At 43.2% G+C, this 27,474-nt stretch overlaps 1 long non-coding RNA gene across 1 annotated transcript in view; it reads left to right on the top strand.

The window, feature by feature from the left end:
- The first annotated feature begins 644 nt into the window (after positions 1-644).
- Positions 645-27,474, top strand: part of LOC125084466 (uncharacterized) — a 43,703-nt gene continuing 16,873 nt past the window's right edge. The window contains exons 1-2 of the long non-coding RNA XR_007122625.1: positions 645-687; positions 16,429-16,517. This is a non-coding gene — a long non-coding RNA (uncharacterized LOC125084466). The remainder of the gene's footprint in view (positions 688-16,428; positions 16,518-27,474) is intronic.

The raw sequence follows: 27,474 nt of genomic DNA, 5'->3' as shown, positions 1-27,474 counted from the left end.
CCATATGTATAAAAAAAATAAAGTTAGAAACAATGAAGGATAAAATACTACAATAATGAAGGTTTAAAAAGATTTTTTTTTAAAGAAAGGTATTGTTAGGATAAACTATTTAAAAAATGTTAAAAGAGGAGAGAGGAAAGGTTATAAAAATTATAATAAGAAAAAAATAAAATTAAAAAATTTAATTAACTTTGCAAGACTAAAGAATCATGGGTAGAAAGCCATGAATCCCATGCTTTGCTTTCCCCTGCTCTGGAATTCCACTGTTCTTGATCAGCAAACTTGGTCTTGGCTGGATGTTCTTGCTGATCTTCTGTGGGAGGGGTCTGTTGCAGTGATTCTCAAATGTCTTTGCCTGAGGTGGAATTGCCCCCCCTTGCCAGGGGCCAGGTTAAGTAATCTGCTTGTGTTCACTCTTGGTAGCTTTTCTTCCCTGAACGCTTTCCGTAGAGTTCTGGAGGACGGGAATGAAAATGGCGGCCTCCCAATCACCGGCCCGGAGGAGCTGAGAGCTCAGGGCCCACTCCTCAGTGTGCCCTCAGAGAAAAGCGCTCAATCACTCCTGTCTCCCTGATTTCCAGTTGCACTCCAAGCTCACCCAGCCTGTGACTGAGCGTTTCTGTCTCTGGTGCACAGCCCCATTTGGAGTCTCCAAACCCAGCAGATTCCTGCCTCCAGAGAAGGAAGGTGAGTCTCCCCGGATCTGCCACTTGTGGGGTCCCTACTCAAAGAGCAGTGGCCTGATTGTTCCACAGATCACAGTTTAAGGTAACCCCAAGCTGAGGGCTCACTCCTTGGCTCCGTCTCTGTAGCTGGCTTCCCTGCTCTCATACCTGCAAGCTCTGCTTCACTCAGACACCCCCAATACTTCAGTGACCCCACGGGACCTGAGACCACACTGTCCCCGCAAGAGCCCCACCCCCACTTAGCCTCTGGAGTGTTGTCCCTCAGTGGAGCAGACTTTTAAAAGTTTGAATTTTGTGCTCTGGTGCTCTGAGGCTTGCTGGGAGCCGGCTCCTCCCCTGCGTCTATCTTCCCATTGCTTCGGATTCACTTCTCCGCTGGTCCTACCTTTCAGAAAGTGGTCAATTTTCTGTTTCTAGAATTGCTGCTCTTCTCTCTTCGATCTCCTCTTGGGTTTGTAGGTGTTCTGAATGGTTTGATAACTATAGCTGAACTCCTGCGACCTGATGTCAGCACAGTCTGCTACTCCTCCGCCATCTTGACTCCTCTCTTGCAAGGTCTTAGTCTTAGTGACCCAGAAAGTAGAGGACTCATGGGCTGTCACTGTGTTAGGGAATTGTTAGGGACTGAACTGTGCCCCCCTCATTCATATGTTGAGGTCCCAGTACCTCTGAATATGGGGACAGGGTATGTATAGAGGTGATTTAGGTAAAACGGGCTCTAATCCAATATGGCTGATGTCCTTATAAGAAAAGATAAGGACAAAGACACACACAGAGGGAAGACCATGTGAGAACACAGGAAGAAGCTGGCCATCTACCACCCGGGGAGGCCCGCTTCCAGAGCTTGTGTTGTGTAAGCCAGCTGGGGTGTGGTTCTTTGTGCCAGAAAGCTTAGCTAACTACTACAGAAGGGCAATCATGGGCAGTGGGAGGGAGCAGGGAATGGAAAGAGAGAACATATGAGAGCAAGGTCACAGCTGCGTGTGGCAGATTGCTCTGTGGTGTGGGCACTGTCCTCAGAGAAACTTTCCAGAGCCATGGGCCCCTGAGACAGGACAAAGGACAAACAAGTCTCAAACTCTGATCTCCCACTGGTTAGTGTTGCCCCTTCGGATGAAATTCCAGGTGACTCACTGGGGAGCACTGAGCAGGACCTATGTTCCTGGTGTCACAGGAAAACCTGTTGAGGTGACAGAGATGCTTGGCATTGGCCAGGGGGAGGCACTGCCTCTGAGTCCCTGGGAATGGCTGGGAGCCCCTTCTGAGTGGCAGGAGCAGGAATGAATGAGACTAATCTGGTTCCTGTGCCACCAAGAGGCTTCTTGAACAGAATGTGGGGAAGCAGGGAGGCACAAGTGACAGCAACTGGGGTTTGGGAGCACAGCGCATGCAGCAAAGGCTGCTGGGAAGTGCGTGAGAGGGGACCCCATGGCCAGAGCACCGGTCTTGGAAAGATAAGACATTTGGGTTCCGTTGTGAAAATAATGAGTCATCCTTAAAATGAACAGTTCAAGCAAGAGTGAATGTGACTGGGCTTGCATTCAGAGAGAGTTCTGGACTCAGAGTGTGGGAGACTCAGGAGCCCACCGTACCAAAGAGGTGGGCTCATCCCAGGCCCTGAGCACCCAGCGGCTCTCCCAGCCCTTCTGTGTACCTCCCTCTGCTCTTTAGAAAGGCGAGCAGGTTGGAGCCAGCAGCCTGGCCTCAGTGCCACTTCCGTGGGATTTCCTGACCATGGGGAACAGTCAGCACAGGCCGGCAGTGCACTCAGAAAGCTCTTGATTTCCTAGAAGCAAGAGGTGGAAGGGAGAGAACAGGGACTCACTCATTCCTCAGGGTCTGGTGGGGCAAAGATCATAAAATAGTTTTTGCCTTCAGTTATTCCTTCTCTAGAAGAAGCTTTCCCCAGGGGAGTGAGAGGACCCTTGAGCGCTCTGTCCCCTCAAAATGCTGAACATTCCCCCTCCCCCCAGCCCTGTCCATTGAGTATGAGAAGTACTGTCCCAGAGGGCTCAGAACCCGATGTCACTCACTTATTCCTTAGTGCACACACATTCCCTCTTTTGCTACCTGAGCTTTGAGCCCCAACAGCCACTGGGAAGGAGATGGGAGGAAGTCCAAGGTCATGTCTGAGCTTGGCGGTTAGTGGGGAGTGTGTACTGGGATGGGGACTGAGGAAGGGGCTTTAGGACCCCAGACAACAGACTGTCTCCAGGGAATCCTAGGGGGAAGAGGAGAGAGGGGAGGCAGCATCCAGGTCTGCTGTGGGAAACAGTGGTCAGAAGACTGACCCAGAATACTCACAACGAGCTGGGGGGCAGGTCTCCAGACCTCCAGGGAGTTCATGGTAGGTGAGGCCAGGCCCTCAGACCCCTGGGGGGCCCTGCTTCTGAGGATGTCAGGATGTCCCGCCTCCCTAAGGCTCTCACCTCAGATACATCCAGTGTCAGGGCTTCTGGGGGTTGGTTCCCATCAATGCAAAGCCAAGTCACACCCTTGTCCCCTGACCTGGTGACTCCTGGGCACGATACCCAGACCCAAATGTCCCTGCTGCCCTCTCCTTGTCCAGTGTCAAGACCCAGCCAGGGGTCTCTTCTCTGAGAGCAGAGAAGACCTCTAGCTTTGGCACTAAAGACCCATCGATGGGCTTGAGGAGTTTCTGGGGAGGGTGGTGTGCGGAATGGATTCACATCATGACAGGACCCAGTCTCCTCTGTACATTTGTGACTCTCTCCAGGTTTCACAAAACAAAAAAACACAACACCACCACACAACAAAGGAGCCTGAGGCAGACCTCTTCTAAATATCAGGTCCATCTCTTTCAAATAAATGGAAAAAAAAAAAGATTTTGTTTCAGGGTGGCACCGCAGCTGGGACAATCCTAAGATGACAGACAGAGGTAGTGGGGTAGTGGTGAGGAAGGCGGAGTTGTGCTCCAGCAAGCAGCCTCCAAGGTAGCTGGAGGGAGGGGTGTTCAGGAAAGAAAAAGTCACATTCCCAGTTCTTGAGGTTTCCATCTCTCGAAGCACCCATCACTTGTGCAGGACCAGGAACCTATTATTATGTGTCCCTTGTTATTTTTAGAATTTAAGATGATATTTTCCTATTTTAGTTAATGGCCTGAGAATGAGATTTTGGTTGTTTGCAATAAATTGCCTGATTTGGAAGTATTGGTGCAGAGGGACTCTATAATTTGGTCTTTTTTATAGCATAGGTTTTTTGTGTGGTTTTTTCCTCCCCATCCCCCCCTCCTGGTCTGGAGAGTTCCTTTAATCAGTAGGGGGAGTGATTAATGACTGCATGGGCCTGGGTGCAGTCGGAGGCCTCTGCGTCCTCAGAAGGAGACCAGGGATCAGGGCTAGAGCACCTTTGCAGGAAAGGAAATCCTGGGACTGCATTCTCTCCCCAGAAAGTGCACGCTTGCAATTAAAGCCTTGCCAAGTCCCACCCCAATGCAAATAGAATGGCTGTAGTAATTGATGGAATGTGCTCAAGGCTAGATCCTCAGATGTGCTGGCCCAAAGCCCCCTTTCTGGCCCAGAAAAGCAAAGGGGAGGGAAGGTAGAGAATATATTCCACATTCTTCCCGCCCCCCCCCCGCTCATTATTCCAAAAGGGAAATACTTAAAATCTTCAACCAACATTTTTAAGCTCTTATTATGTGCCAGGCACGAAATGGCAAAAGGAGGGGAGGCTATAAAAAGGGGTCATATTTCATCACTGCTTCTGGGGAGTTCACAATTTAGTGGGAGAAGCCATAAACAAATAATTACAATGAAAGATGGTAACAGTCCCATCAGGGAACTGTGTTGGACCGTGTAGGAGCTCGCCCAGCTGGGAAGGAGGAAGAGGTGTTCCCGGTGGCATAATTAGGTGTGGAGGTGTGGGAATCCTAGTGCCTGGAGGACGTGGGCTGGTGGATGTGAGGCAGGCAGTGGGGGTGGCACAGTGGGGCCAGGATGGGATAGTAGGGTAGGCCCAGAACAACAAGGGTTTCTAGGTCCCCATAAAGAGTTTGAATTTGCTTCTGCAGGCAATAGGGGCTCTTCTCCTGCAGGAGACTTGAAATGGAATTGCTATTTTTGTAGCTGCAGACATCTCATTGCAAAGATCTAAAAGCCAAGCTCGTGTAGAGTCAGGATGGAACCCAAGTATGTGGCTAATGAGTGCCAGGGCCTACTGTCCTGGGAGCAGCTCAACTCGGGAGAATCTGGAGTTTCTCGGGCATGTTTTCGTTCTTAATTCATCCTCTCATTCTCTTTTAAAAGGACAGACTTCCTTGTTAGGTTCTTCACAGGTATTCTGAGTTCAGTTTCCTTCCACAAATCACTTTTTGAATTGTCCCATCTTACTCTGCTGGACACACTCTCTGATAGTATTTCAAAAATGCTCTAGCAACTGGACAAACAACAAACCAGGAAAGTTCTCCACATAACTCACAATTTTCAAAGGATATGAACAAGGGAAGAAGAAGAAGAGGAAGAAGAAGAAGAAGGGGAGGAGAGGAAGAAGGGGGAGGGGGAGGGGAGAGGGGGAGAGAAGAAGAAGAGAGAGAAGAGGAGAGAGAGGAGAGAAGGAGAGGAGGGAGAAGAAGAAGAAAGAGGAAGAAGGAGGAGGGGGAAGGGGAAGAAGAGGAGAGGGAGGGGAGGAGAAAGTGGAGGAGACCAGGAAGAGGAAGAGGAAGAATAAGAAGAGAAGAAGAAGAAGAAGAGGAGGAGGAGAAAGAAGAAGAAGAAGAAGGAGGAGGAGGAGGAGGAGAAGGAGAAGGGGGGGAGGAGGAGGAGGAGGAGGAGGAGGAGGAGAAAGAAGAAGAAGAAGAAGCAGAAGAGCAGAAGCAGAAGAAGAAGGGAAGGAAGGAAGGAAGGAAGGAAGGAAGGAAGGAAGGAAGAAAGGAAGAAAGAAAGAAAGAGAAAGAAGAAACACAGCAATGAAATGCCATAAATTACCACGACGTGACCTGGATAAACCTCACAGACATAACATAGGGAGTAAGTGTGACACAAAGTAGCGATTACTGCCTGATTCCATTTATATGAAGTCAAGCGAGGAAAACTCATATAGGGACTTAAATAGTCTTTCCATGGGGGTCTTGGTGGGAGGGGAACAGGGGAGCCCCTGGGAGCTGGAGATGTTTTAGATCAAGGTCTGGGAAGTGGCTCCTGCCTCAGTTTCTTTCATTTTAAAATGGTATAATAAAATGTGACTTTGGGCTTTTAAGGAGTAAGTGAGGAGACGGATATGGGGTGTTTGGTGAGAAGTCGGCCTAGAGGGGAACAAGGTGAGTGCTTTTTCCTTGTCTCCTCTGGTCCTCAGTATCAAGGACCTGGGATAGAATATGGAGTCCAGAAATCATGTACAGGCCTGATTTCAGGAGGCGTAGGCTCTGGGGGTTCTCACTGTTCCTTAGCCTAGAGAAGCCCAAGGCCAACTTCCTGCAGCATCATACTGTTTTGTAGCTGGGGGAGCCCAGGTTTTTTTGTTTTTGTTTTTGTTTTTTTTTAAGATTTTATTTATTTATTTGACAGAGAGAGAGAGAGAGACAGCGAGAGAGGGAACACAAGCAGGGGGAGTGGGAGAGGGAGAGGCAGGCTTCCTGCTGAGCAGGGAGCCCGATGCGGGACTCAATTCCACGATCCTGGGATCATGACCTGAGCCGAAGACAGATGTTTAATAATGGAACCATCCAAGTGCCCCCAGATACTTTATCAGCACCATCCTCCCTGACTTGCCCCTAGGATCCCCCACCAGAAGCTGAGGTAGTTCACATATGGGCAAATGGCCCATGTCTAGGGAAGGACCTCAAAGACTCTGGGCTCACTCTAGCAAGGAGGACAGAGTCTGGTTGGTCCCAGCGGCCATTTGCTCCCTTGTAGCATCAGCATCGACTTGGACAGATTAGATGGTCTCCAGTCCACACTTTGAGGTGCAGAGCTTTCTAGTGTTAGCCTCGATTTCAGATAAAGAATTTGAGGCTCGGCAATGTACAGTCTTGCGACTGAGATTCCGGCCCGTAGGGTGACACCCTGCCAACTCTACGAAGCATGGTTATGTTAGCTTTTTAAATTTATGAGTTGATGACCCTGCAGACCTGCCGGATTTGTGATGTCCAGGGCAGTGTGGAGACGGTGATGATCTGCTGGACGATGTGGCTGGAGTCGCGGCAGCTAATTCTGCCTCTGGGCGCCAGATGCCATCCATTAGCTTTAGCCTTGTGAGAAACTGCCCTGTAAGTTAGTGGCTTAAATATTTATTATTGCTTGCAAGTCTATTGGTTATTTGTGCAATTCTGGTTTTTTTTAAGATTTCATTTATTTGTTATAGTGTGAGTGTAAATTCATAGTAAATTATTTTTATTTATTTATTTATTTATTTATTTATTTATTTATGGGGGGCGCAAATGGGAGAGGGAGCGACAGAATCTCTAGCAGGCTCTGCACCCGCCGGGCTGGATTCCATGACCCTGAGATCATGACCTGAGCTGAAATCAACTGATGGAGCCTCCCAGGGCCCCCTTTTGTTTGATTGAGCTGTTCAGGTGATAGAAGCTGGGGGGCTCATGTCTGTTGTCAGCAGAAAGGTTGGGCGGGTCTGCTGATCCGGGCGGCCTCAGCCCCCTGCCTGGCAGTTGGCTTCATGTTGACTGCATATTCACGTTTAGGAACAAGGAAGCCTAAACCATGATTCTCCTAGTCCAGCAGGCGCCTAGTCCAGCAGTGCCTCCTAGTCCAGCAGGCGACCCGGGCTTGTTCATATGGTTGCTGCACCTTCCAGAAGAAAGAGCAGAATCTTGTACCATGTGCTCGGGGCCCAGTGTGGAACTGACACACACGCCACTTGTGCCCTTGCCCTAAGTAAGCATTAGACCAGCCAAGAAGCCAAGGGGGAAAATACAACCCATCCCTCAGTGGTGGATCCAGGAAGAACTTGTAGCTATTTAAAAATGGACTGTACCGTGTGTTGGACATCATAGTCTCTGCAAATCCTCTTTGAGTCTTCATCTTACCTGACTCAAAAGCAAGAAGGAGGACAGAGCACAGTGGTGCCCTCACTTTTTGTTCCCTTTGTGAAGGTCAGGGAGACAAACTCACAACCAACCCCATGGCCCCAGGATTTCCCTTGAGGCATACGTCTTTCACTTTCCATTGAAAATGTTGAAAATGACATTTCCTTGGAACCAGTTACAAGTATAAATATGGGAGTTCAAATGGAATATCCAGTTTTCACAGCTGTATCTGTGCTAAATTAAAAAGGACAGAAAAACAAAGAGAAAGGGAAAAAAAAAATGACCCATGGCCTTTTGCAGCAGCACGGAGGCACCGGGAAGGAATCTTTCCAGTACCACGCTGCCTGCCCAGCGACTCCATCATTTCCAGTCTGGGCTCTTTTAATTAATCATGGCTGGATTTCTGTACTTTTTTCCTTGGGCTGTTTTATTTTCTTGTTCTAGTGCCCACATGAGCATCCTTTGGCAATAAAACATCCAGGGAGAAGTTATAAAAACATGTCATCTTGGTTATAACATATGGCTAATTGATTTTTGAGAATCGCTTAATTGTATGACTTTAGTTAACTAAACAACAATGCCTGTTTTCACACCCCTGATATTAGCTCATACTATTTCATGACCTGCCCCTGCTGAGACACACTCCATATTTCTGACCGTAAATCTGGCCTCTGCCGAGGCTTGCATATTTGTTCCAGCTTTGTTGTGGTGGTTTTATTGCATTGGTTGTTTTTTTTTTCCTTTCTTTTTTCAATTTATAGTGAGCAATAAACATGGGGAAAATTTTAAGGGTAGAAAGGGTTTGTTTCCAATCCACATGAGCTGAATTTTTAATTTCTTCCTTAAATAAAATAAGAAAAGGTGGCTTTCTTCCCTCCTTGGCCCGCCACGTATCTCTGTAGGCTCCACTTAAATGGTATGTGAGAGAAACCTGAGCTTGTGGCCTTTTTTTAAACAAAGGTCTCTGAAAGCTCTGCCCAGTTAGATTAATTGCCTGGAAGTTTCACAGAGGTCCATGTCAGTTACAAGGAGGTTTTAATGTGGAAAAGTCAAGATGATAGGCGAGTGGGAAGAGGGGCTAGGAGAGGCTGGAGAGAGGAAAATAGTAGCATTGGAGACCAGAAGGGAAAACCTGTTTGGTGGAAAATAAGAAAGTGGGGAGGAAGACTGGGAGTACTTCCCCAGATCGCAGTCTGAACTACCAGGAAGAGGGGAACAAAGAGATCATATTCCCGTCTTATGCCTCTGGAAACTGCCTGATTGACCCAAAGTCTGCCCACCATGTTATTATATAGCGTCAAGGTGCATGATCCTTGTAAAAAGTCACAAGCTGGGATGTGGGGAATAACCTCGGGTTTCCATTGCTCTACTGGAGGCTGTTAACTTTTAAATTTTCTTTCTTCTCATGAGGAAAGCCCAGAGTAATCATTCAATCTATAGTAGTAGCTTGAAACCTCCATGCTACTTACTGTGTGATAGAACACATTCTAAGGGCTTTGCGGATTTAATTCCTTAAGGCCTCCTGAGGACCCCGTGATGCAGGTGCTGTTATCGCCCCACTTCACAGACAACACTACCAAGGCACACTGAATTGAGTGACCTGCATGATTTCCCAGGTGTTCTGTGGTGGAGCTGGGCCTGACTCTAGCTGTCACCCTGGTAAGTTCTTTGCTGCTTTGTCTCCATGTTTGGATGGTTCTCAGATAAAGGCTTCAGCCAATCCCTGGGTGCTGGGCCCATGTAGTTACCAGGGTGAGGGATCCACTGGGGCTGGTTCCCGAGGTGGTGGTGTGTATGGCTCTGATTTCCTTTTCTTGCCTTGTTGTGTCGGCCAGCACTGCTGGGGTGATGCTGAGCGGCAGTAGTGAGAGGGGATATCCTCGCCCCATTCCCAGTGTCGGGAAGAAAGCATTCAGCCTTTTGCCGTCACGTATGATGCTAGCTGTAGGTTTTTGTTGGTACTCTGTCAAATTGAGGAAGTTCCCCTCTACTACTTTCTGAGAGGTTTTAGCATAAATGGGCCTTGAGCTCTGTCAAATGTTTCTTCCGCATCCATTGATATGATCATGTGATTTTTCCCTTCATTAATATGGTAGATTACACAGATTGATTTCTCAATATAGGACTAGCCTTGCATCCTCAGAATAAGCCCCACCTGCTGCTGGTACAAATTCTTAACTATATATTACTGAATTCCACTTGCTAATACTTTGTTCAGGCTTTTTACAATGGCAAGGGAAGGGAAGGAAAACTGAAGCGGGGGTTTTTACCTGAGTCAGGTGCAAACATGGGATGGGCTGAAGTTTCTGGTTGTCTGACCTCTTCCCTACCAGGTCCTACAGAGGACCCCCACCGTGTGCTGGGCCCACAGGGCTGGACTTCATGGTGAATGTAAACAGAATGAGGGGGCCAAACCTGGGTGTTCTCCTCTGGGCCATTTCATTCCCACAAAACCAATCAAAAAAGTCCAAGGGTTTGTGTGGTTTCTCAAGGGAAGGTATGGACCACAGGGCCCCGGGATGGCTAGATGTCAAGCAAAACTCATGGAAAAACCAAGGGAGGCCACTTTCCTTACCTTTAGCAGGGGCCCTGTTCCAGAAAGGCTTTCCTTCTGCCTCAGTCAGGCCATGCTTCCTGCCTTCTGGTGACACAGGCCTTGCTGTGTACTTTTAGTCTAATTCTCCAGGCTGACCCCTGTATTGGTTACCTTCCTACCACCTGGGCTGACCACATACTTTGTCTTCTAAATCAAGAATGTGGCACTTTTGGGGGCGCCTGGGTGGCTCAGTGGGTTAAGCCGCTGCCTTCGGCTCAGGTCATGATCTCAGGGTCCTGGGATCGAGTCCCACATCGGGCTCTCTGCTCAGCAGGAAGCCTGCTTCCCTCTCTCTCCTCTGCCTTCCTCTCCGTCTACTTGTGATCTCTCTCTGTCAAATAAATAAATAAAAAATCTTTAAAAAAAAAAAAAAAAGAATGTGGCACTTTGAAAGTAGTTGTCCCAGAACAATAGGCCTCAACTGGAATTATTTTGGGCAAACAGATATACAATTGACTTCCTCATACTAGTACTCAGGAACCTGGGCTCTGGTTCAGGCAAGAGCTCATTCCCCACCACAGTGGGCACTGCAGTTCTGCCTGCACCCTGCCCTAGCAGACCGTATCCCACCCTTACCCCTTCTTCCAGAAGCCCCCACTACCGGTTTGCTCTAGAATCTCTAACAGTGAGTTGACCCCCCACCTCACTGCAGAATCCCAAAGGCCCCTCAAGTCCTCCCTTCACTGAGGGGACTGTGACGTGCTGGGGCCTTGTTGCTGGCTGTGGTGTTACATGGCCTCCTGTCATCATTTGGATTTTACTTCCAGCGATTCACTATGTCTTTACCTCTCCCCTGTGCAGATCCATATGGCACATGTACACACACTCACTGCCTCTTGGAGACCCACTTCTTCCTAGCGATGATACAGCGGGAGATTGTATCATCGGGGATTGAATGAGCCTCCACCGAGCAGAAGATTGAGGGTTCTCGGCAAACCAAGATGCAGCCTCACTCTTCGACCCCCTATTTACACCCGCTGTGCCCAGATGTGTATTTTAGAGGTTAGATCATGAGGCTCAGAGAGATTAAGAAGACAAGTTCCCACAGCCTCTTGGAAGCAGCCTTAGGGTGGGAAGCCAGGTGGAGCCAGGGAATAGCTTCGCTCTTCCTGCGATATAATGGTCCAGAACATCCTGGGTAGTGACAGCAGGGACACACACAGGTCTCTGTACCCTCAGGTTTATGGCAGTGCTGTTTGCAATAACAAAAAGATGGAAACCACCCCAGAAAGGAGGCCGGGTGGGAGGTGAGACCAGAAGGATTGAGTGTAGCGGCTCATGATCCGAGTGTGAGGGAGAGCCTGCAGTCACTGAGAGCAGGGCTGGGGAGTTGGGGAGCATTTTTAAATGGCCTCTCTGCTGCTGCTTTAGGAGCAAGCTGGAGAGAGACAGGGCCATGAGGGAGGAAAGGCATTTGCAGGCTCATTCAAGAATACTTATAGAGAGGGTGACTCGACCCTGCTGGGAACCAGGGGAGCGAGGATACACAGTTGAATTCTGGATATATTTTGAAGATGGAGCATACGGGGTTTTGCTGAGACTGGATGTGGAGAAATACTGAGGAGCTGGCAGCCAGCTGGTGGATGGTCACCTCAGCAGCTGGGGCTGGTGCTCACTCAGTCAGGACGCCTGTTCACCTTCCCAGGGAGATGTCCAGCCAGCTGTCGACATTGTCTGGAGCTCGGAAGACATGTTTAGGCTGGGGGTATTAGCTTAAGAATCATTGTTGGTGGCCTTTATTTTTTTCCCTGTTATTTATTTATCATTTATTATTATTATTATTGTTATTATTTGAGAGAGAGCATGTGGGTGGGGAGGGGCAGAGGAAGAGGGACAAAGAGAATCCCAAGCAGGCTCCACATTGAGCATGAAGCCCATGGGGGAGGTGGGGCTTGATTTCACAACCCTGAGATCATGACCTGAACCAAAATTAAGACTTGGGCGCACAACTGACTGAGCCAGCCACCCAGGCGCTCCTGTTTCTGGCCTTTAAAGTCATGATCTGTGGGGTGACGCAGTGGATGAGTGTAGATGGAATGTGGCTACATATGGGGGCATTTGGAATAACTGGACCTCAGGAAAGTCCCATCTTCTAAGATTCTAGAGTCTTTCCTGATGGAAGTGGGGATCCTCAAATCCCCTGTTAGCATGGGAGGTAACTCCACAGGGTCTCACTCTGGGATCATCTTTTCCTAAAACAGAATCCTTTGTCTTGTATGTGTCCCTCTGCTCCCTCTGGTGTTTCTGTCCGAGCCCTGACCGTGCTGCGCTGATGGGTTCGTAAGGTTGGGTTGGTTCATTGATGTGGCTCGGACACCAATGTGCTATGTTCTAGGAAGGCTGATCTAAGACACAGGGCGGTTTAAAAACTCAACAGGGATTGCTCTTATGCTCAGAGGAAACTCCTCCTGTGTATTTTCTTATTTGCTTGCTCACCCCCTTGCTGGCTTTCCTACAAGGGCTTTCCTTTGTTGGTTTTTATTTAATACAGGACAGCTTCACCTGATTCTGTGTGGGAATTTTCATGTTGTGAGAAATGAACTTTCATGTAAAAAAGATTCAGCACGTTAAGACCACAGACCGCCCCATGTGGGAAAAAAAGGCCACACACTATGAGTTTTGTTTCTGAGGCCTCTGGGACCATACATCAGCAGTAGAATCAATAGAATTAGCTTTCCTGTCAGCTGCTTCAGGCCTGGGTAAGGTCTTCTGGAAAATCTGAGCTGGGTTTTCATGTGACTAAAATTTCTTATATTGTGGCTCTAGTAATATTTTCATCCATGATCCTTGCTGGTCCTGTGTCCAGCACTCACCCTGAAGGACTTCTGGTGAACCATCAGACCTCCCAGGCTCCAGGGAGAGGCAGGAGCTGTAGCATGTTCTTTTTGAGGGACGGTCCAGCATCAGTGCGAATGTCCCCATGTCTGGCCAGCAGACTTGCTGGTCTTTCAGGCCCATCAGTTGAAATTAGTTCAGCTGTAACCTGCAAATACCTCTGGAATCCTCCTTTAGGGACAAGAGGAAAATGGATCCTCAGGCTTCCTTTACTTCTCCTCCCTTATGCATAGCCCCTCCTGCCAGGAGGTCATGGACATCATGCTCCAATCGTGCAGCAGGACCTGTGCTGGGAGGAGCTGGGTTCTAGAAGGGCTCTTCTTCCTGACAACAGAGCTGGTACCTGGCAACAGACTAGCTGTTGATTCTGGAAGGACGCAGGCAGATCAGAAGGGTATGGAGATAGCTGGGTGTCCCTCCAGACCACTGAAGTCAATGATGTGAAATGTTTTAAAAAATGAAAAGGGCTCAGAAATGTGGACCGCTCGGCACTCTGGGAACATGCAGTAGCTGAGAGCGTCTCGGAATGCTGTGCCCCACTATTCTCATGCTGAACAGTCCAGAAAAATGTCTTCTCTAATCTCTTCCTTGTCATCAGCAAAGTGGGCACAGTAACTGCTTATCTCATTGGAATGTGGCAAAGAAACCGAACTGAAATGATCACAAGACGTTAAGTTTATAAAGTGTTATATACAACAAATACAGAAATAAATACCGAAGTACATGTCTGTTTTCTGGAAAGTCTGTTATTTTTATAGACTAAAGAAAGACTTCCGGTCTCAGCAAAGACTTTCAGACACTGGGCCATTTGACAGCGCACTCCACACTGTCAAGTTCATTTACAAACTTCCCCTCCCAGGTTTGCAGACTGAAGAGGTTAGCTGAAAGCTGTCTGTTAAACTGCAATATATATATTTAAGATTTTATTTATTTATTTGACAGAGAGAGATCACAAGTAGACAGAGAGGCAGGCAGAGAGAGAGGAAGGGAAGCAGGCTCCCTGCTGAGCAGAGAGCCCGATGTGGGGCTCGATCCCAGGACCCTGGGATCATGACCTGAGCCGAAGGCAGAGGCTTTAACCCACTGAGCACCCAGGCGCCCGAAACTGCAATATATTAACAGTTAAACGTCCCAACAGAGTACATTGCCTTTATTTATTTATTTATTTATTTATTTAATGTGGACATTTTGTTCGGATTTTAATTCCTTTTGACCTATGGGTCATTTTAGCCCTTCTGGCTTTAATTACATCTGTCTCTGATTAATCCCTTGGTGTTCCTCACCTTCTCTGCTGTCTCTAGCAGAATAGGCTGCAAAGTACAAATGCCTTTTGGGATGTTTACTAATTTAACTGGTCCCAAATGCAGAAGAGAGAGACTTTCAGGGGTTTAGTTCTGGAATTTTCACCTATCAGAATTTCCTAAGTTGTTTCTCTGTGTCTTCAATGAAACCTTTGGGAAGTGCTTTGTCATTTATTTTTCTGCAATCAAATGTTTCTCTAGATTCTCCTGTTTCTATCAATAAAAACTCCATCTTGCTCAGAAACAATACAAATCATATGTTTAATTAGTAGGCCCTGTGTTTCAGCCTTATCTTCTCCTAAGGATTTTGGTCAATATCTGTCTGTGCCTCATAATATACAGCATTGCTAGAGGCCTCTGGTTTCCTTGCAGCCTGAGTTCTGCCCCCTCCCCCACAACCACTGAGAAGAAGGACAACAGGCTGGGGCTAAGGGTGTGAGGCCTTGGGTATGGACTTTAGCTCGGATACCAAGTCCGTATTTAATTCTAGGCAAAAATTTCAAGGTTTTTTTTTTTTTTTAATAAGACTGAATGAAGCTATTCATGTAAAAACAAAAAAATGAAAAGGACTGTTCAGAAAGGGATTCACACATATATCCATATGTGCACATGCATAGGTTTGAGAACACGAAATCAGTGTCCATGTGTGGTTTTGTATGGGTGGTAAGGTAGGAGATAACCCAGCTCCAAAATTCTTTGAATTTGCCCAGAAGCTCTCTCTGTCTCCTTTTGTGTCTCTGTGTGTCGCTCTGTCCCCTCCTTTTATGCCTCTTTCTTTCTCTCTTCCTGCCCTCCCTCCATTTCTGTCTCTTTCTCCATTCCCAACCTGTCCCTCATAACGAACACACACAGCTTTGAAACACTGATATAAGAAGTTAAATGATCAATTGCATTAGAGGCTTAATTTGTTATTGTTTACAGATGTTATACTTAAGGAATTTGATAGTAACATTAATTTATAGCATTTGCTTAAGAGTGAATCCATGTGAATATGATGTATTACTGTTACATCAATGTTACATTTGTCTACCAATGACCATCTATCCATGACTTTATCAAGAATTACAATGCAGCCATTAAGTTTTTATGATATTTTAATTCTCAATATTTTTACTGTTTTTCATTACAGATTATTTCTGAAAGCAAGCTTTCAAATACCTTGTCATATCTATGTGTCATGGTATTATAAAACAATTATATATGTGTATATATGTATATATACACATATACATACAAAGGGTAGCCCTTTTTAGGTCTCTTATTTTGTTGTGGCGGTTGTGTAGAATTTACAATCAAAATGGATATGTCTAATGTCCAATATCCATATCAGGGATATTGTGGTTTGACAATTTCTGGGAAATGCAGTTCAACAATTACATATACATCCATGCAACCACCATTCAAACTGAGAGAGAAAACATCTCTATCACCTTAAAAAGTGATCCCATGTTCCTTTCCAGTCAATCCATAGGCAGCCACTTTCTGATTTCAATTTTTATAGATTCATTTTGTCCATTATGTGGTTTTACATACATGGGGGTGCTCAGTATGTACCAGTTTGTGGTTTGAATTCATGTATCAACATCGTGTTTTCGAGATTCGTCCATGTTGTTGTTGCCTGAATAATTGGTGGTTTATTCATAGTTGTGAACAAATATACACACACAATGTCATTTTTCAATCACGAGCATGAGCCTAGGACACTTCTTAGGTCTTCTTCTGTTTCTGCAAATAATGTTTTTAAGTTTTCAGCATAGAAGTCTTACTATATTTTATTAGATGTATTATTACCTATTTGATGTTTTTAAATGGTGTTTTTATTTTATTTTAAAATAAAAACTTTTGTCTATCGGTCCTCTATCCTGTGGCTGCATGGAATTCACTTACGGATTCTAGCAGTTTTCTTACATATTCAGCAGGATTTTATGTGCACACAATTGTCACCTGTAAATAGCGACAGTTCCCTTTTTCTTTTCTAATCTTTGTGTCTTTCTTTTTTCTTGCTAGGACTTCCAGTATAATAATGTTGAATAGGGGGAGGAACAAGATGGCAGAGGAGTAGGAGACCTAAATTTCATCTGGTCCCAGGAATTCAGGTAGGTAGTTACCAAACCATTCTGAACACCTACAAACTGAACAGGAGATCGAATAATGTTGAATAGAAGAGGTATGAGTGGATGTCCTTATCTTGTGTCTTATCCCAGGGAGAAAGCGTTGCATTTTATCAACAGCACATGGTAGATGTAGATTTTTCATATATGCCTTTTATTTGATTGAAAGTCTTCTTTTTTATTCCTAGTATATGGAGAGATTTGTTCACAAGTGGGCGTTTGCTACCTATATATTTTCAATTATTACCTCTCATTTCTTATAAGGGAGGGCCTTGGCTCCATTGTACCAGGTATCTACCTCATTCATATAGATATGCCTCTGATCACGACCCTAATCCTATTATTTTTTTAAAGATTTTTTATTTTATTTGACAGACAGAGATCACAAGTAGGCAGAGAGGCAGACAGAGAGAGGAAGGGAAGCAGGCTCCCCGCCTGAGCAGATGAGCCCCGACCCTGGGATCATGACCCGAGCTGAAGGCAGAGGCTTTAACCCACTGAGCCACCCAGGCCCCCTAATCCTGCTATTTTCACTGATGTTAGCAGAGCCTAAAAGTTCCAAAGTTTTTTGACATGAATAACTGTTATACTAAACATTGCCCACTCTGTGTTTTTTTTGAAGCTAGATCTCAGACTTTACCCTGTTTCTTGTTCAAGCTGGCATTAATAATTTACCAGTTCTTTCCACTCCATCCAGTTTTAATTCTTTCACGAAGATACCATTGGAATTTAATGAATTATCTCACTATCGTGTGAACCAAAATCCAGTAATCAAGCTTAAAGTCAAGGAAATTAGTTCATTCTAGCCTATTGTCTAGGATCACTCACTTTTCTGAGTTAACAGGTAATATGTATCATAGAATTTTACAATAAGAGCCATTTTATAGTCCTGCATTTTTACTTTTGAAATGTATATGAAAACCCAAGAAGTTAAATAAAAACCCTGTGATTTTAAATCTGTAAGAAATAACAAAAAGAACTTAAGTCATATTTTTTTTTCCATTAAAAGAAGACACATTTTCTTGCTCTGCCCCCTGAAAACATCTAAAAACAGTAACAACCCTATCACAGTACCTATCAGACTCAGTGTGGACTTGAAACATAATTTTCTACTAACCAATTCAGGGCTTCTTGCAGAAATTGTTGGTTCCAGGTTTGGAACAGGAAATAAAAAGGTAAGTTTGTTGTTTTTGCAACATGAAGAACTCCTACTGTCCTGATTTGAGCACCAAAAGTGATAATACAATGGATTGAAATTCAGTATTGGGTTTAAAATATTTATATGTTCTAATCACATTTTTAAAATAAAGCAAAATTTTCATTGGTTATGCAGCTCACTACCTCATTATTCTGAAAAATTTATCATTAAAGGAGAAGATTCAAACATTTATCATGCATTTCCTATATAAACTATAACCAAGTGATTGCTTCTCTATAGAAGATGCCATTTAATGTAAGTAGAAGAAATGATAGGGACAGAATTTTATGACTCAATAACCCTTAATGAATAATGGATTTAGGCAATGATCATCTATGACTGCCAAAAACTTTCAGTGAGATTTTTGTGAGCAATGTTATAATAGCCAGGTAAGAATGACAATGCTTGACACTGCTCATCAATCCTAACATCCAAAAAGAAAGGCAATCAGACATTCTACGTTTTCTGATATGATATAACAAGAGGTACCCAGGGAATATTTTTTCTAAACAGCTTGAACAATTAAGTCTCTAGATCTAGCAACAATTTACAGGAAGTCAGGGGACAGAGAAATGTGTTAAATGACCCTACAAGGATGTCAAATCTGGAATGTGGGAAAATTTATAGAAATTGACCTGCTTTCTTAAATAAATAAATGGTAAGAAAAAATAAGAGATGAAGTGCAAAATAAAAAAGCCAGGTGAGGAAGTAAGACTTGCAGGATACTGTGTGGACCTCATCAGGATTCTATCTCCTATAAGTCAACTGTGAAAAGATATTTTTGGAACAATTGGAGAAATTTTTTTTGGTAACAATTGCAGAAACTTGAACACTCACTATACATTTGCTGATATTCAGGAATTATTGATAATTTTGTTAAGTAGGATAAAGACATGATGGTTACTTATTAAGTAGCTTTATCAGTGAGAGATTAAAAACAGAAGCAGTTCTCAATAAAATATATCTGGAATCTGTTTGAGAATGTTCCAGTGTGTAATGGAAGTAGTGAAAACAAAATGTATGGGAAGCATATAGGGTGGCCATATCATTTATCATAAAAACTGGAACACTTGAGAGTAAAGTTAGTGCTCTTCATAATTTTTCAGGCATAAACAGGTACAAGCAAGCTCTGGTCTTACATGCATGTCTGCTCAGTGCTGTGGAATGCAGTGCTCTGGTCTGGACACTTACATTCAAGTTTCTCATGAGGAAGTCCAAGAGACAGTCCTCCCACAGAACAGCCTGAGATGACTCGCTGTGGCCCAGATGGCATCTGATCGAAGGACAGGGTGTGTATGGTTTACGCACTGCTCTTAACTTGGTCTCTTTCTTCCTGCACGTTCAGCTGAGATAGAGATACCTTTGTCTTAGTGAGGAGGCCTAATTAAGGAAGCCAAATCAATAGCAATGACTTCTTGTTCATCTTAGGCTAATGGGAGTCTGATCGTGGCCATTGGCCCTATACTGACAAATGATATCTCTTAGAACACAAGGACAGCAGAGGAAAGTTGTTCCTGGTCCTAATGAAGAGGAAGGAAGAATAGGGCAGCAGTGAAATGTCTCTAGGTCTTGCCTTTGATATGAAGAAACTCAAAGTACCCAGGAACTTTATTGTTCATTCATTTTGTGTTCACTTCACAAATTTTACTGAACCTTCACTATGTGCTGGGTTCTGGTCTAGGATATAAGAAAAGTGACACAATTAGAGACTCAGTTCCTGTTAGCAAAGAGACTGTGGTCTGATGGGGCAGATAGACAAATACATAGACCATTTCCTTCCAGGAATGTGAACTTAGAGACATATACTTCATTAGTTCATCCAAACCATACTGTTGAGTATCTATAGCAAGCTGAACATTATTTTCAACACAGAAGAAACAGTTTTGGGCAAGATGATCACTCCCTTTCTCCTCAGTAAGATTAACATCAAGCTTGAGTGGCCAGAAAGTTCTGCACAGGTTAGTGAATTCTGGGCCACATCTTGAAGGAGAAGGAGGAGGTGACCAGAGGGACAGAATGAGGGCCATGCATTCAAGCAGAGAGAACAACACAGGCCAGGGGACAGAGGCAGAGACAAGCCAGTGCAAATGTCAGAGGAGGAAAAACTAAATTATCACCCCTGGGTGGTTTCTAGCCTTTCAGCTAACAGCCAAATGTGCTAATTGATTGCTTTATGAGCTGATTATCCATGGACACCAGCTTCTTTCATTGAGTTACATACAGGCCCAGTTTCCATTTCTACTGAAACTCATGTCTAACTCTCGTGCCTCCCACAGTCTGGGAAAAGAGTCAGGAAGATTAAAACATGCCTAGGCAATGCTGGACTTCCCATCAAGCTGGCCCAAGCCCTTTATTTGGCATTGTCTCCAAGGATATTTTTCCAGGCTATTCTTGGGCATTAAGGAAATCTAAACATCTTTATAGTAAAAAAATTCTTACTAATGAAATAGGAATTATTGTCAATAGCACAGTCTTAGACACCAGAGTTCATCCACAACTATCAAGGGACTCTGCAGATGGGCTTTCAATTTTAAAAACATTGTTTAAAGCATAGGTATTAGAGCTTGGAATGAGCTGGAAGGGAGGCCTTGGGTTTTATGGCAAACTGTGTAGGTCACTAGGGGCAACAGGCACTAAGTGGCCCCACTGGAATCCATCACTTCCACCCCATTACTCCTTCTGTGACCTGTTTTTCTACCATTTGTTCTCCCAGCTCCTTCCCAGGGGCTATCTGCCAACCTGGAAATGGTCAATCCAGTGGCATAGTGATGATATTTCAACCTATGGAGAGAACTTGAAAAAGACTATATTACCATATGTATGAATTTTTATCTTCAGATCCAGGTTTTCATATCTTTTAAGTGTATAAAAACTATAAGCATGATCTCAGACCAATCTTTTCCCTATTGGCACTGAGGAAACATAAGGAATGTGACTGGTTCCAGTTTCTGCTCTGACATATAAAAAAGTCATCACTCCCATCCTCACCACAAGCAAAAAGTTGAAGAAAAAAATCAACCTTCTTAGGTCCATTAGAGAATTCAAGATGATAGGGACAAATGTTGCTCCCAAAGTTGGAGAAAGAGGTGAATACAGAAAATCACAACTTACTGGGACCTGGGGATAGGGGATCCTATATAATAAGAGGATTACAGGTGGAAGAACTGCAGGGCCCAGACTTTATTCAAGAAGTTTCTTGGGAAACCCAAAGATAATAGTGTGGATAAAACACAGAGACACTAGAAGAAAGTAAATCCTTAGACAACTACCATTATAGCAAAGAGTAAAACACAGAATAACTCCTCACCAGAGAGAGATAAACTCTCACACTGTCAGCCACAATATCTATGATACAATGCATAATTCCTGGCTTTCAACAAAAAAATTACAAGGCTTGCTAAAAGGCAAGAATGAACACAATAGGAAGTGACCACACAAGCAATAGAACCAGACTCAAGTATGGCACAGACTTGGGAATTGTCAGAGCATGAGTTTAAAAATAAGAATGATTAATATGCTTAGGGGTCCAATGGAAAAAGTGGGCAACATGCAAGAACAAAAGGGTAAAATAATAGGGGGGGGCGATGGAAACTTTAAGAAAGAATCCACAGCAAATGCTAGAAATCAATACACTCCAACGAAAGTAAGAATGCCTTTGATAGGTTCAACAGGAGGTTGGACATAGTCGAGGAAAGAATTGGTGAGCTTGAAATATGTCAATAGAAACTTCCCGAACTGGAATGCAAAAGGAAACAAGAATGGTAATAAAAAAGGAATGAAATATCCAAGACCTGTGAAGCAAGTACAACAGGTACAGCATACGCGTAATGGGAACACCAGAAAGAGAAGGAAGAAAGGAGCAAAGAAATATTTGAAGTAATAACAGCTGAAAAATTTCCACAAGTAATGACAGATTCCAAACCACAGATCCAGGAAGTTCAGAGAACCCCCAAGCAGGGTAAATACCAAAAAATGTATACTCTGGCATATCATATTCAAAGACAGAGAGAAAATCTTGAAAGAAACCAGAAGGAAAAACACATTATCTCTAGAGGAAAAGAGATAAAAATTATATCAGACTTGTCTTTAGAAACCACTCTTGTTTTTCTTCTGAATGAGATATTTGAAGTGTTTAAAAAAATCAGTCTGGACTTCTGAATCTGGCAAAATTTTCCTTCAAAAGTGAAGGAGAAATAAAAGCTTTTTCAGACAAACAAAATTTTGTCTTTAGGGCACTTTGTCTTGCATAAATGTTAAAAGAGTTTCTTCAGAGAGAAAATGATATAGGTCAGAAACTCAGATCTGTGTAAAAAAGAAAGAATATTAGAGAAGGAATAAGTGAAGGTAAAATAAAAACTTCTATTTAAAAAATTTTAATTGTTCTAACAACTTCAAAATAATTATAGCAATAATGCATTGGGTGATTATAACATAAAATAGAATTCAGAAAACAGTAATAAATATGGTAGATATTAATCCAACTATATATACCACTTTGAAGACAGAAACTCACAGAATGGCTAAAAACAAACAAAAAAAAAACAAAAAAACCAAGAAGAAACTATAGTTTTCTATAAGAAAACTTTTTCCCCAAGTTTTTATTTAAATTCCAGTTAATTAACATACAGTGCAATATTAGTTTCAAGTGTAGAATTTAGTAATTCATCAGTTACATAAAACACCCTCATCACAAGTGCCCTCCTTAATCCTCATCACCCATTTAGCACCCCCCCAATCTCCCTTCCAGTAACCCTCAGTTTGTTCCCTATACTTAAGAGTCTGTTCGTTGGTTTGCCTCTCTTCCCCCAACCCAGTAAGAAGCATACTTTAAAAACAGGTACATGGGGATGCCTTGGTGGCTCAGTCAGTTAAATGTCTGACTCTTGATTTCAGCTCAGGTCATGATCTTGGGGTCATGGGATAGAGCCCTGTGTTGGGTTCTGTGGTCAGTGGAGAGTATCCTTGGGATTCTCTCCCTCTGCCCCTCCCCCACTCATGATCTCTCTCTCTCTCTCTCTCTCTCTCTCTAAGTAAGTAAATCTTAAAAAACAAAACAAAACAAAATAAAACAACAAAAAAAAAACAAAACCCAAAACCAGGTACAGGTAGATTAAAAGTAAGGGGATGGGAGAGATATACTATGCTAACAAAAATCAAAAGAAAGCTGGAGTGGCTAATTAATTTCAGGCAAATTGACCTAAGAATAAGGAAAATCATCAGGAGTAAGGAGAGACATTAGATAATGATAAAGGGTCAATTTTCCAAGAAGACCTACTACTCAACGTGTATACACCTCACAACAGAGAGTCAAAAGACATGAGACTAAAGCTGGTAGAAGTGCAAGGAGAAACAGATGAATTCACTATTATGATTGGAGACTTCAACACCCCTTTATCAGTATTGACAGATCCAGCAGGCAGAAAATCAATAAGAACATAGTTTAACTGAACAACACCATCAATTAACTGGATCTAATTGACATCTATAGATTCCTTCATCCAACAAGAGCAGAACCAACATACTCAAGCTCATTAGGAACATTCATCAAGATAGACCACCACTCTGGGCCATAAATCACATTGAACAACCTAAAAGTATAGAAATCATACAAAGTATGCTCTCAGACACAGTGGGATTAACTAGAAAACAATAACAGAAAGACAGCTAGAAAATCTCATATATATCTGGAGATAAAACAACCCTTCAAAATAACTCTGAGTTAAAGAGGAAATCTCAGATTTAAAATATTTTCAACTAAATAAAAATATAACATCAAAACTTGTGGGATGTGGCAAAAGGAGTGCTTAGAGGGAAATTTATAGCATCAAATGCATATATTAGAAAAGAAGCAGGATTTAAATCAATAATTTTAGAAAACCAGCAAGAGAAGAGCAATATAAACCTAAAGCAACCAGAAGAAAGAATAAAATTAGGGCAGAAATCCATCAAATTAGAAACCCAAAACAATTGATAAAACCAACAACATCAAATTGAATTCTTTGAAAGACTAGTAAGTTTATAAACTTCTAGCCAGGTCAACCAAGAAAAAGGTGAGAGACAAAATGCTAGTATGAGAAGTGGAAGAGGGACAATTACTAGGACCAGATGGGCAGAAAGAGGACAAAAAGGGAATATTATGAACAATTCTATGCTCACAGATTTGATAACTTAGATGAAATGGACCAATCCCTTAAAAGAATGCATAAGACAAGAACTGGGGAAATGGCCTGATATTTAAATAGGAAAAACCAACAACCTAGCCTAAAAACTCTTAAGATGCAAATGCAGTCATTGATACAGTTCAAAACATTTTAGAGCATAAGTCAATTGGTACTAACATTTGTAGTAAGAATGTGATGATATGGGGCGCCTGGGTGGCTCAGTGGGTTAAGCCGCTGCCTTCGCTCAGTCATGATCCCAGGTCCTGGGTTCGGCCCCACGTCGGGCTTTCCTGCTCAGCAGGGAGCCTGCTTCCTCCTCTCTCTCTGCCTGCCCTCTCTGCCTACTTGGATTTCTCTCTGTCAAATAAATACAATAAAATGCTTTAAAAAAAAATACCATTTGGTATTGTTTAAAAAAAAAAAAAAAAGAATGTGATGATGACAAAGGAGGAATATAGGTTCAGTAACAGTAAAGAATAATCAGTCTGTTCCCAAGGAGCAGAGGAAGCCTTTGAAACTCAAGCCAGGTCTCTCCCTCCCCTCTAGACATGCCTCTGGCAGTTCCTTCTTGCACACGGGGACGGGGGACTAGACTCTTCCAGGCTAGCTCACCTCTCCTTCTCCCAGGCTGTTCTTTTTCACATTTGGTGTCACCAGCTATACTGGCCTCTCAGGTCCCTAGAGGTGTCGTGCTCTCCACTGGAGTCCTCTGCTAACTTCTTAGCTTCTGGATCTTGGCTCCTTATCGCTTCCTCAGGGAAGAGTCCCTGTCTTAGGTGGGGCTCCTCCCCCACCTCTGTGTTCTTCTGATTTAAAAACAAAGAACAAACAAACAAATTTGTCTGAGAGCAGTGATATGTGCCAAACCCTTCCGCCATGTTACCACATCACATCCTCCAATTCTGTAAGGAAGGTTCGAGATCCTCCACCTTACAAGGGACAGACAGGTGGAGAAGTATGGTCACTGGCCAAGGTTATCTCAAGGTTATCTCAGGCTGGCAAGTGGCAGGGCCAGTATCCAAATCAAGGCAGTTAGTACCCTATACAGAAATGGAGACCGAAGACAAATTTAAGTCTTTAAAGACTTTTGCCTCCAGGAGGAACAGGTCCTATCTTGGTCATCGCTATGTCCCCATTGCCTGGCAAAGGATTTTATTTAGAGAAACTGTACAGTGGTAGCATTTCTAACTCCATCCCAGCCCTCATCTGCCTGTGCCTCCCTATCTTCAGTTTGACACTCTGGTTGGCATTGTCTGGCGCACTGGCCTGGGAGTCCTTGAGGAAGGGCTTGGAAGCTGACTTTGTCACCAGTGTGCCCCCACGGTGTCCAGCACAGAGCCAGGCATGAAACAGGCAGCTCAGTGAATGCTGATTCAATGAACCAGCCCACTCTAAGCCTGCATATCTCTCCAGAACCCATCATTATTCCATTACCTCCACCCAATACAAGTGCTCAAATTAGGAACTTTGAGCCCCACATACCCAATGCAAAAGAGGACTCCACATACCAAAAATTGTCAGAATAACTCTAGCTTAAAAAAAAAAGATATAACTACATAAAGAAGAAAATGAGAATGCTTTGGACTCTGTGTCTCATTTTTACAAATGAAAAAATCTAAGAAGTTTTAGGAATATATATGAAGTATGTTCTTTTTTTCTTTCTTTCTTTCCTTTTTCTCTCTTCTTTCTCTCTCTCCCTTTCTTACTTAATTTCTTTCTTTCAATTTCTTTCTTTCTGAATTCCTTCTTCCTTCCTTCTTTTCTCAGAGAACACATTTATTATAAAATTAAAATTATAATTTTTTATTGAAATAGAGCTGACATACAATGTTATATTAGCTCCAGGTATACAACTTAGTGATTGACAACTCTGTACTAATGTAGCTACCACTGTCACCCTGCAACACTATTATCAATACCATTGGACTATATTCCCTATACTAGGAAGTACGTTCTTTTCAATACTACTTGTAGAAAAATATATAACTGGTTTAGAAACCCTGCCTTAACATTTTGATTAATAGCTTAATCTCAGCACAAGGGAGAGGTTCAGGAGACAACCACAATACTATGTTTTGACCCTCTCAATCAGAATTTTATCAAGAGATGGAATGAATACCTAGAAAGGATATATGAAGTTAATATTAAGAAAAATAGAATGAGAGGATCAGGATTCAAATTACCCTATCAGGATTAAATTTAACAGGAACAAATATAAAATCCCCTGTGTTGGGGTCCCTAAGACAACCCCCACCCCAGTTTAGTGATCTGTTAGGAGGACTCAGAGGACTCAGTATATTATCCTAATGTCTATGATTTATACAGTGAAAGGATACAAAGCAAATCAGCAAAAAGAAAAGGCTCATGGGCAAGTCCAGAGGAAACCAGCCCCAAGCTGCTAAGACCCCTCTCCTACTGGAGTCTCACATGATGTGCTTAGAAGTACGCAATGAACTGAGACAACATATGTTAAACATCTACTGGGGACACTCATTAAGCAATCAGTGCCCAGAGTTTTATGGAGGCTGGCTATATAGGCACCTTCTGTTTAACGTTCTGAAATTCCCATGCTCCTGGAAAGAAAGCATGTGTTCACGGTTTCGACACAGTGATTCATTCTTATCAGCGAGTGGGGGGAACCTCCCCAAATCCAGTTCTAAGACTCTGGTCAAGGGCTAACTCTGCAAACAGGCCTTTCTAAGGATAGCAGCCTCAGACTGGCTATGTTATCTGTTTTATACATTGCCCCACACTAAGATGAACACAAACTCATCACTCACAGGTACAGGTGTGGATAATGGACTGACAGGAGTTCAAATAACACAGGCCTGATGATCTCAATTGACCTCAAGAGTGGAGCTTTAAGTATGATTGGAAAAAAAAACAAACAAACTTGGTTTTGGAATCAAAGACATTTGAGCTCAAATAGCACTTTACACTTGAGATCCTTAACTTGAATATCAACTTCCTTGTCTGTAAAATGGAATAGTAATAATAGTAAGCTTAAGAGTTATTGTAGGAAAAATAAAATTAAAAAAGAGTTATTGTAGGATTACAGATGAATTATATAAGGGATCTGATACTCAATAAATGGTAGCTAATATTATTAAGCTTAATATGAACCAAATTATGATGTGACTGGTAAAAATTACTCATATTGGGCCCCACTATGGCAGTTAGAAGCAGATTTTAATCAATATCTGGAAACTATTTCCAACACAGAGCCATTAAATTACTTAATGGCATAATACATACCAATCTCTGGTGGCTGGTAAAGTCCAAAAGATCAGTAGAGTCCATTGGATCTGTAAAAAGTATTCTTGATGTGGCATGGTGATGGTATCAGGAATCTTCAAAGGACACTAGCAAGGTAGAACATGAAATATAAAAAGCACACTGAAATATGACTCAAATTTAAAGCACTCTTTAGGAAGATAAATGATCAATTTTTAACCATCGAGTTCTGATGCTTAGAGTTAAGATATTTCCTTAGAAATTACAGGAAGACACAGATTGGCTAAAAAAAGAAAGAAAGAAAGAAAGAAAGAAGAAGAAGAAAGAAGAAAGAGAAAGAAAGAAAAAT

Source organism: Lutra lutra, chromosome 14, assembly GCF_902655055.1.
Source record: "Lutra lutra chromosome 14, mLutLut1.2, whole genome shotgun sequence".
Taxonomy (NCBI): Eukaryota; Metazoa; Chordata; class Mammalia; order Carnivora; family Mustelidae; genus Lutra; species Lutra lutra.
The sequence above is the reverse complement of the archived record's forward strand: the minus strand, read 5'-3'. Positions and strand labels throughout refer to the sequence as shown.